The sequence below is a fragment of the Rhinichthys klamathensis genome, unplaced genomic scaffold, assembly GCF_029890125.1.
Source record: "Rhinichthys klamathensis goyatoka isolate OS25496 unplaced genomic scaffold, OSU_Roscu_1.1 h1tg000104l_1, whole genome shotgun sequence".
NCBI lineage: Eukaryota > Metazoa > Chordata > Actinopteri > Cypriniformes > Leuciscidae > Rhinichthys > Rhinichthys klamathensis.
Genome location: NW_026606643.1, coordinates 2,095,429 through 2,106,709, shown reverse-complemented (window position 1 = coordinate 2,106,709; position 11,281 = coordinate 2,095,429).

Genomic DNA, 11,281 nt, shown 5'->3' with positions numbered 1-11,281 from the left:
AGTGACTCACCTCTTCGAGACGAGCGAACTCTCCAGTGTTGGTGTGACGGCGGTACCCAGCGAGTCTTCACATTGCCTGCGATCTGTGCAGTGGTCTGCCTGACTTTGTGTTTTCTCCCTGGTCGCCTCAGCATTGCAGAGTTTTTCCTCTCCTAAAAGAGCTGCACGTGGCACGTCTTTTTAAAGATGTCTCGCCCGTGTTCTTCTGGTTGCGGTCGATTTTTGTCATCTTCTGATGGGCACGAGCGCTGCTTTGTGTGTCTGGGCTTTGAACACGCTAAAGCAGCGCTCGTGGATGACTCATGTTCCTTCTGTGGGAACATGGCCATCGCAACACTAAGATTAAGACTCAATGATCTTTCAGTGAGAGTCCCCGCGTCCACCACCCGTTCTGCTTCCTCCACGAGAGGTGGTAGTTCGGCTGGGGGACAGGGTGATCTGAGGGTGACGGTGTGGAGCAATCCGACGATGCGTCCTCGGACCACGCCCCCCTCCGCTGTGTTGCAACCCGCGAGTGCCGCGGTGACTCAGGCGGGTCCTTCTTCGGAAGCCCCGCGTGTTTCATTCGGCGCTCCAGAGGATGACACGATGTCGATCGCGGCATCACAAGGTGGGCTCGATTCTTCGGGAAGTGAGGATGCGGCTGCGTTGCCTCCTTCGGGAGTCCCAGCGTTGCCCGTGTCGGATCCCGAGATGACAGCCATGCTGTCCCGGGCAGCCGTGAGCATCGGGCTAGAGTGGAACCCTCCGCCCTGCCCCGAGCGCTCGCGGCTGGACGATTGGTTTTTGGGTGCGGCTGCCGCCTCACGGCCTCAGCCAACCCCAATTCCTTTCTTCCCGGAGCTGCATGAGGAGCTGTCGAGATCATGGAAGGCTCCTTTGACCTCCCGTGAACGCTCGTCAGCTTTCTCCGCCTTTCCTCCCCTCGATGGCGCAGCTGTCCTTGGGTACACTGGGATTCCCCCGGTGGAGCGCTCTGTTGCGATGCAACTGTGTCCTCAGAGCGCATCCTCTCGTGGTAATCCTAAGCACCCATCCAAGGCCTGTAGATTCTCGTCATCTATGGTGGCGAGGTCTCACAGAGCTGCAGGACAGGCGGCTGCCGCTTTGCATGCTATGAGCACCTTACAGGTCTACCAGGCCCAGCTGCTCAGAGACATGCACGAGGGCAGGACTGACCCAGGGACGTTCGACGAACTGCGTGCCGCCACTGACATCGCTTTACGGGCGACGAAGGTGGCCTCACGCTCCCTGGGTCAGGTGATGGCCACTAATGTGGTCCAGGAGCGTCACCTTTGGCTGAACCTGGCCGATATGCGGGACGTTGAGCGGACTCGTCTGCTCGACGCCCCCATATCCCAGGCCGGCCTCTTCGGCGGAGCGGTTGAAGACTTCGCCCAGCAGTTTTCGACCGCACAGAAGCAGTCTGAGGCGATCAAACATATTCTGCCCCGACGGCCAGCTGCTGCCTCCACCCAGCCGTCGGCACAGACGCCCCAGCCTGCTCGCCGCCGAGGGCGCCCTCCTGCAGCTCCCGCCCCTCCCGCACGGCCCCAGCAGCAGCCTTCACCCGGGCCGCGTCGTGGAGGAAGCCGCAGGAAGGCGCCCCAGCCCCCTCAGGCCCCGCGCCCCGCTAAACGCCAGGCCAAACGGCGTTCCTGAGACAGGCTGCTCAGTGATGGTGTCGGTTTTTTCCCAGGAGGCGGTTGCAGGCCCCCTCCTTCCCCCGGTGGAGGGCCGGGGGAGAATCTTTTGTTCTCCACTCCCCGCTGCTCACCCACGGGTGGGCAGCACCCTAATGTGGTTAAAGAAAGAACCGAAATGTCCATCACTGAGCATACAGAGCCGGATGACAGTGCGCGACGCCCCCGTGCCTCGCCACTCTCGTCCTCCTCTGTCTCTGAGGGCGAGGATGACAGTGCGTGCCGTCCCCGGACCACACCACTCTCATCCCCCTCTATCGCCAGACCCCTGGCAGAGCAGATCCCCATGGAACGCTGGTCCTTCCCTGGTCTCCTCTGTCAGGGCGCGGAGCTTGGCTGTGCACACGCTCAGGGCCGCTATGCCACCCTTGCCTGCGCCGGTCACTCCGCTTCGCTGCCCCTCCGGGGGGGCGTCTGTGGCTCGGATGATTCCGCTGGATCAGTTTTTGGGGGCTTGGTTAGAGCTCCCCAATCTGTCCCGTTGGGTCGCCCGAACTATCAGGCTCGGCTATGCGATTCAGTTCGCACGGTCTCCTCCCCGCTTCAGGGGAGTCCGCTTTACTATGGTCGGTGGCAATGCCCCGGTCATGAGAGCGGAGGTTGCTACCCTGCTGGCGAAGGGTGCAATCGAGGCTGTCCCTCCAGCCGAGATGAGGTCAGGGTTCTACAGCCCCTACTTCATTGTCCCCAAGAAAACCGGTGGGTTACGGCCAATCCTGGACTTTGCGCGTCTTGAGCCGCTCCCTTCACAGGCTGCCGTTCAAGATGCTCACGGCCAAACGCATTTTCGAATGCGTGCGGCCACAGGATTGGTTTGCAGCGATAGACCTGAAGGACGCCTACTTTCATGTCTCCATTTTACCTTGACACAGACCGTTTCTTCGGTTTGCTTTCGAGGGGCAGGCATACCAGTACGTGGTTCTCCCATTCGGGTTGGCTCTGTCTCCTCGCGTCTTTACGAAGGTCGTCGAGGCAGTCCTTGTTCCCCTACGCGAACACGGGGTTCGCATCCTGAATTATCTCGACGACTGGCTAATATTAGCTCACTCTCGAGATCAGGTTTGCGAACACAGAGACCTTGTGCTCCGGCACCTAGCCCGTCTGGGCCTTCGGGTCAACTGGGAGAAGAGCAAACTTTGCCCCGTGCAGAGGATCTCTTTTCTCGGTATGGAGATAGACTCGGTCGCCATGTCCGTGCAGCTTACGAGCGAGCGCGCACACTCACTGCTGACTTGTCTTTGACAGTTCGAGGGCAAGAGTGCGGTCCCACTGAAACTTTTTCAGAGGCTCCTGGGGCATATGGCATCCGCAGCCGCGTTAACGCCACTCGGATTGCTTCATATGAGACCGCTTCAGCTGTGGCTTCGCGATCGGGTCCCGAGGTGGGCATGGCATCGCGGTACGCTCAGAGTTCCAATAACTCCGACCTGCCGTCAGTCCTTCACCCCGTGGCGGAACCTCAGCATTCTACGGGCCGGAGTTCCCCTAGAACGAGTTTCCAGGCATGTTGTCGTCTCCACAGATGCCTCTGCCACGGGCTGGGGCGCCATGTGCAATGGACATGCAGCCGCGGGCTCCTGGACAGGACCCCAGCGCCTCATGCATGTCAATTGCCTCGAGTTGCTGGCAGTACGCCTTGCCCTGCACCGCTTCCACGCGTTGCTCCTGGGTCAACACGTACTTGTCCGCTCGGACAATACCGCGACTGTAGCGTACATCAACCGTCAGGGTGGTCTACGCTCTCGCCGTATGTCGCAACTCGCACGCCACCTCCTCTTATGGAGTCAGAAGCACCTGAGGTCCCTTCGTGCTATTTACATTCCAGGAGTGCGGAACCTTGCAGCCGACGAGCTGTCACGGCTCCGGCCAACCTCTGGCGAATGGCGACTCCATCCCCAGTCGGTCCAGCTGATATGGGACCAGTTCGGGGACGCACAGATAGATCTGTTTGCCTCCCACGACTCATCACATTGCGCCCTGTATTACTCCCTGTCCGAGGGCACGCTCGGCACGGATTCACTGGCGCACAGCTGGCCGCAGGGCCTACGCAAATATGCGTTTCCCCCAGTGAGCCTTCTCGCACGGACTCTGTGCAAGATCAAGGAGGACGAGGAGCAGGTCATATTGGTCGCCCCATACTGGCCCACCAAGACCTGGTTCTCCGAACTGGTACTCCTCGCGACAGCACCTCCTTGGCCAATTCCTCTGAGGAAGGACCTCCTTTCTCAGAGACGGGGCACCCTATGGCACCCTCGTCCCGATCTTTGGAGACTCCACGTGTGGCTCCTGGACGGGACGAGGCAGGTTTGAGTACCCTGCCACCAGCGGTGGCGGCTACCATCACTTCCGCTAGAGCATCGTCCACGAGACATGTCTATGCGTTGAAGTGGAACCTCTTCGTTAACTGGTGCTCTTCTCGCCGAGAAGACCCCAGGAGATGCTCGATCAGTGTTGTGCTTTCCTTCCTGCAAGACGGGTTGGAGCGAAGGCTGTCTCCCTCCACCCTGAAGGTGTATGTGGCCGCTATCGCCGCATATCACGAAGCAGTTGAAGGTAAGTCTCTTGGAAAACATGACCTGATCATCAGGTTCCTGAGAGGAGCGAGGAGACTGAATCCTCCTCGCCCTCCTCTCGTTCCCTCTTGGGACCTCTCAGTGGTCTTAAATGCCCTGCAGAGGGCTCCCTTTGAGCCTCTGCAATCAGCTGAGCTTAAGATCCTGTCAATGAAGACAGCGCTCCTGGTTGCGTTGGCCTCCATCAAGAGGGTAGGGGACCTGCACGCATTCTCCGTTGACGAAGCGTGCCTGGAGTTCGGGCCCGGTCACTCTCACGTGATCCTGAGACCCCGGCCTGGATATGTGCCCAAGGTTCCCACCACTCCCTTTCGGGTACAGGTGGTGAACCTGCAAGCGCTGCCCCGGGAGGAGGCAGACCCAGCCTTGGCACTGCTCTGTCCAGTACGCGCACTCCGTGCTTACGTAGACAGGACGCAGTGTTTCAGGACCTCAGACCAGCTCTTTGTCTGTTATGGTGGGAAGCTGAAGGGAAAGGCTCTCTCCAAGCAAAGGTTATCCCACTGGATAGTGGACGCCATTGCTTTGGCATACCAGCAGCAAGGTCGACCATGCCCCCTTGGTGTGACCGCCCACTCCACCCGGAGTGTGGCGTCCTCTTGGGCTTTAGCGCGTGGCGCCTCGCTGACAGACATCTGCAGAGCTGCAGGCTGGGCGACACCTAACACATTCGCCAGATTTTACAATCTCCGAGTGGAGCCAGTCTCCTCCCGTGTACTGTCTTTTTCAAGCTAACACGGGAACCGTTAGGTGTCTTCGCTTGCTCGCCACTCCACTCCACGGACTGGATACGTGCGATATTTCCTCAGGTAGCCTTCCTCTCTGAAGCCCTGAGTTCCTCCAGCACTGTTGACGCTGCCGCCAGTGTCTATTGCCTGTGCGTCGGCTAGGTGCCTCCGTGTGCATGGTTCCTCCTCCGAGCAACCCCCACATGTGTATTTCCACTGTAAGCCTCCTTGAGCATGTGTCTTTCCCTCGGCAAGCCACCTTGCCACTCCTGGAGTTGAAAGTAGATGCCACCCTACGGGCTGGTCACTCCAGTGTTCCTCCATATGAAGCCCCCTTGGGCCATATGTGTATTCTTAAGTCCTCCCTACGGGTAGGCATGCTGCGGCATATCTCCCCTGAGATATGCTTCCCAGTGTACCTTGGTATTCCTGTGTTAAGTAGGACTCCTTCGTCCGTGCCTATATCACGACAGGGAGGTCAGACTTCGCAGGGCACTGGAAGACAGCTGTGAAGGTGGCGTGATTACACGGGGACCCCCATTCTCCGTCATCCGACGTAACTCGGAGTGACTACGAAAGGGAACGTCTCGGTCACGGATGTAACCCTCGTTCCCTGAGTAGGGAACTTCCGCTGTACCGCTGGGTCGACGCCTGAGTTCAGTCTCGGCTCCTCAGCGAAGACATGATCTGCTGTTGCAGGTGTCTCTCCTTAAATACCCACGCGGTGGGGCGGAGATACATTATGCAAATTCCGCAGCCCCATGGCATTTCTTTGCCATTGGCTCGTTTTTTAATACTCGAAGAGGATTGGCTTTCTGGCGAAACCCCCATTCTCCGTCATCCGACGTAACGTCTCCGTTCCCTACTCAGGGAACGAGGGTTACATCCGTAACCGAGACGTTTAACAAGACATTATTATTAATAATTAAAATGAGCTAAAGTGAGATGATTTTTTAACATTTTGTCACAACTTAATTTATTGTGTTCACTATATTTAAAACTGAAGTTTACTTAGTTAACTTATTAATTTGTGTTAAAACTACATGAATCATTTTTGTTTACAATGAACTGGGCAGTGGATCTGTAGTTCCCATCATGCTTTTCAAGGGACTGCGATATTAATTTGTCTCTCTCTGTGTTTTGCAATAATGGGAAAGATGTTGGTATATGTGTTTATAGTTAAGTTATGGTGGACATTTAGAGGAGTTTCTGTAATGTTTTTGAATTTTGTGGTTACCATTATGCAGAAGAGTAGCGCTTGTGCATGGGCACTCGGTGATCAATATTAATGTCAGGTCTGACACCAGACTTTACTTATTTATTCATTATATATCTTGTGTTTGAATGTAATTAAATAAAGAAAAATATTACAATGCACCAACACAATTTAATAATGTTAAGTTAAATGTACTAGAATAAATTGAACCTAAACCAACTAAATTTTGTTGACCCAACTAAACTGATTTATTTTGAATGAACTAAATTAATTTGTGTTTAAAAACATCAATTAAATTAAGTAAGGGTAATGATTTAATTTTTTGACCCTCTCTTTGAAACACTCTGTTAGGCGTGCTGCATTCAAGACTTGGAAGTAAACGCCCATTGCTATTATTTGGTAACAGTTTTGCATATTAAAATAATTTTCAACAAATCTACTACAGTGGAATTGTTTTGAAATCTTCTGATGTTTGCCATATTAAAGTCAGAGTCTAAACCCTGAAACAGAAGACAAACCTATACATCAACACTGTAAAAAATATTTTAATGATTTATCACAACTTTTTTTCTTTGGTCACATGCATCAACTTAGATAATTAATGTGGCTCAGATAACAATATTTGGAGTTTCTGTTGATTAAACCAATCTCCATTGTATTAAATATTATTATTTTTACAGTGAAATACTTATTGTTGGTTTAACTTTAAAAAAAAGTAAGCACTGTAAAAAATAGCTGTAAAAAAGGCATTAACAGCAATATACTGTAGAAAACAATGCATTCTGGGTGATATTTGTCATTTTCGAGAAAGTAGCCTATACAACAATACACCGTGAATTAATATCGCTCAAAGTCAACACTCAGAGGCTGTGTTCCAAATCACACCCTATACTTACTTCACCAATATAGTTCACCTGACTGAGTGAATAAAAACAAGTCAGTCAATTGAGACACTGAGGAACACCTGCTGTTAACAATCAGAATCATTGAAGGAAAGAGGAAGAAGAACAGAAATAAATATGAAATCAACTGAAGATAAAAGAAGACTAAATCTCCGAAGATCTCAGCAGAGGAGGATTAAACCACTCTACAAACAGCAATAGCTTCACTTATTACTAACCAGATTGACTTTATTTCTGTCATGCGTCTACAGAAGTTCTTATTAAAAAGTGACAGAGGTTTAGATGTCATTTTATTGTTTTATTTGATGTTACCATGATGGTGATCAGTGTTTGCTTCAGTTGGGCTCTTGACCCGAGACTTTTGAACATTAGTTTTTTTTAGGTGCTGAAGCTGTGTCTTAAAAATACTTTTGCTATGGAAAAAAAAAAAAGCTGAAACAAAATGGGATTAGATGATAATGGCTGTTCGCTAAGGTCACCGTGATTTTGCCAAGTAAGACATGGTCCTGGATCAACATATTTTGTTGATCCTGGATCAACATTCCTGTCCCAAAATGTAGTCCTTACCCAATCCCTACCCCTAAACCTAACCCTAACCCTACCCATAACTTTTCCCTAAAATCAGAGGGTAATGATAGGTGAATAACACTGATGTTTAAGTACTTCACCATGGTTCTAAGCCTAAACTGGACATAAACTGTAAACTTGTCCCTCAAATCTGATTGGTTGATTGGAAAGTTGATCCAGGACCAACAAAGATATTGATCCAGGAACATGTGGTACTTGGTGAAATCACGTTCACCGTTTGCTAATGGTCACAGTCATCATCTAGAGCAGTGGTTCCCAAACCTGTCCTGGCGACCCACCAACACTGCACGTTTTCTTTGTCTCCCTAATCAAACACACCTGATTCAACTCATCAGTTCATTATGGTTAATGAGGTAATGAGTTGAATCAGGTGTGTTTGATTAGGGAGACAAAGAAAACGTGCAGTGTTGGTGGGTCGCCAGGACAGGTTTGGGAACCACTGATCACATTTAGTGTCTAACATATAGATCTAACAGTGTTTTGACAACCAGGAAATATGAAGAATTTTGAAAAAAGTTTGTGCTTGAAACATTGTTCACTACTATATCAGCCAGACACACACAGACATCAAGAATTGGCATATGAATCTCAACAATGGTGACAATCAAAAGTTTCATGCTGCAATGCATGATGGGTACCAGCATAGTACAAAAGATCTTCCATGACTCGCAGCATGAATTGTGGCATGAATAAATTATGCAGCTCAATAGGCTACATGCACACTGCGGCGCTGACGCACTTCCGCTAAAATCTCCGCCAGCTATACCACTTCCACTATCATCCCGCTGCTGTAATATTTGGCAAGAGATATAGATTATGTCTCAGAAGAAGTTTAAATTTCAGCGCACAGATAGCTCTACAGCTGAGCATTGCTGTGTACCTTTGTGTCAAGCGTCTAGTAAGTACAACAAAGTACTTAGTTTTCATACATTTCCCTCTGATGAACCGAGTGAAAAACGGCATAGCAGCCGTAGGCTGTGCGACCACCGGAAGTGACTTAGCTGGCTGAGTTGGAATGCGGAAGAGAATGCGCATATAGCCTATTGTCTGGTTATTTTCTTTACTTTTTAGCATTTTTATTTTATTTTTGCTGTTGGTTTCGTGTTGACTTTTAATAGCGTGTTTTGTGATGTTCAGATTTGTTGATTGGCACCATTGTTAAGATTCATTTGCTGATTCTTAAAGGATTAGTTCACTTTAAAAAAAAAACTTTTGTTGATAATTTACTCACCCCCATGTCATCCAAGATGTCCATGTCTTTCTTTCTTCAGTTGAAAAGAAATCTAGCGAAACGATCGGTCATTTAAAAAATAAAATAAAAAGTTAAAGTTTTATAAACACAAATGCTCGCCTTGCTCTGTTCTGTGATGCCCGTTCTTGACGTCACGTAATACGCAATTACGTTGAAAAGGTCTCACAGAACAGAGTCATCACAGACCAGAGCAAGGCGAGCATTTGTGCTTATAAGACTTAAACTTTTTTATTTATTTTTTAAATGACCAATCGTTTCGCTAGATAAGACCCTTATTCATCGTCTGGTATTGTTTAAAGCCCTTTGAAGCTGCACTGAAACTGTAATTTGGACCTTGAACCGTTTGGGGCCCATTGAAGTCCATTATATGGAGAAAAATCCTGGAATGTTTTCATCAAAAACCTTAATTTCTTTTCGACTGAAGAAAGAAAGACATGGACATCTTGGATGACATGGGGGTGAGTAAATTATCAGCAAAAGTTTTTTTTTTTAAAGTGACCTAATCCTTTAATGTATGTTTGTGTCTAAATGATGCCATAGTTTAAAGCTTTTTTTGTGAATGATGATTTAAAAAATTCTATATAACTGATTGCGCAGCACTGCTTGATCGTTTGCTGTAGTTTCACAGCGGTGGTAATATAAAATTAAGGTGTATTAAAACAACACATTTTTGATAAGTGATTAAACACGGGATGAGATTGTTGATCCAAACATTATGGGATGATGTCATAAACAAAACATAACCAGCAACACCTGATCTAATTTTTTTTGGCTTTGTTTTTGCCACAACAAATGTGTCTTTAAAACACACAGTTAAAGCAGCCAAAAAAAAAAGTCAAAAGTCAAGAGCCCAACTAAAGGAAACACTGATCTCCATAATGGTAACGTCAAATGAAACAAAACAACATCTAAACCTCTGTTAATTCTCAATAGGAATTTCTGTAAACGTATGAAAATAATAACAAAGTCAATCTGGATAGTAATAAGTGAAGCTGGTTATGCTATTTTTTGGAGTTGTTTAATCGTCCTCTGCTGAGATCTTGAGATATGTAATGTCTTCTGTGGCTGGAAGTCAGTTGTAGTTCTTTTGTTTTGCTTTTTTTTCTGTTCTTGTTGTTCCTCTGTCCTTCAGTGATTCTGCTTGTTAACATCAGGTATTCGTCACTAATGCTCAATCATCAATTAATTAATCGCTGAATTATATCATTTACTTCAACACTGCTTCAGTGTTACTCTAAGGCCCTGTCCACACGAACACAAGTATTTTCAAAACCGCAGCTTTTTCTATGCGGTTTGACCGTTCGTCCACACGTAACTGCAGTATCCGGTCACTGAAACCGAATATTTTTGAAAACTCCTGCCAGGTTAAGATTTTTAGAAACTCTGGTTACAGTGTTGTCATGTAGACGGTGAAACCGGAGATTTTGGCTTTTGACATCGGAACGACTTACTCCGGTTACTCCTCTTAGCTCCTCTAAGGAAGCGGATGACCAACTCATGTCTTCCCAGTGACTGGCCGTGCGTCGATTCTGCGAACGCTGCCACGGCCGCCACGTATACTTTGAGCGTGGATGGGGACCTCCCTTTATCCGACAGCTCTTGTAGGAAGGTGAGCAGATGCGCCACCCCGCATGTCCGTGGGTCCAGACCTCTGTCGGTGCACCATCCGGAGAACACCGACCATTTAGACGCGTAGAGCCTTCTCGTGGAAGGAGCTCTAGACTGCGTGATCGTGTTCATCACTCCTTCTGGCAGGGCAACGAGTACCCGTTGATCAACCTTGCGTGCAGAGACCAGCGCTCTGGATGCGGATGCCAGATCGCGCCGCGAGCCTGAGAGAGGAGATCTGCCCTCACCGGAATCGGCCACGGAGCTGTATGTGACAGTCGTGCTAGTTCCGGGAACCAAATCTGATTCTCCCAACGCGGGGCTATGAGGAGCACCGAGTGGCGCGTTTCCCTGATTCTCTTGAATAGGGATGGCCCGATACCATTTTTTTTCAAACCGATACGAGTACGAGTATTCACATTTGTGTACTTGCCGATACCGAGTACCGATACCGATATTTCTACCGCAAAAGTAATAGGCTCCCAGAAAAGAAGACAACTATTTTAGAACACAGGTTAGAAGACTGTTTTTATTTTCTTCTCTGCTTGTTTTAACAAGTCTAAAAATAAATAAAAATTAGTAAAATAATAAATGTATTAACACACAAACCACTGTTAATTTAACATAAAAGCATGCAGGCTACTGCGTGCATGGTCTGGCATGACTGAATGCGCGCAAAGTGCGCTCCCTTAATAAATCCTAAAAGCTGAC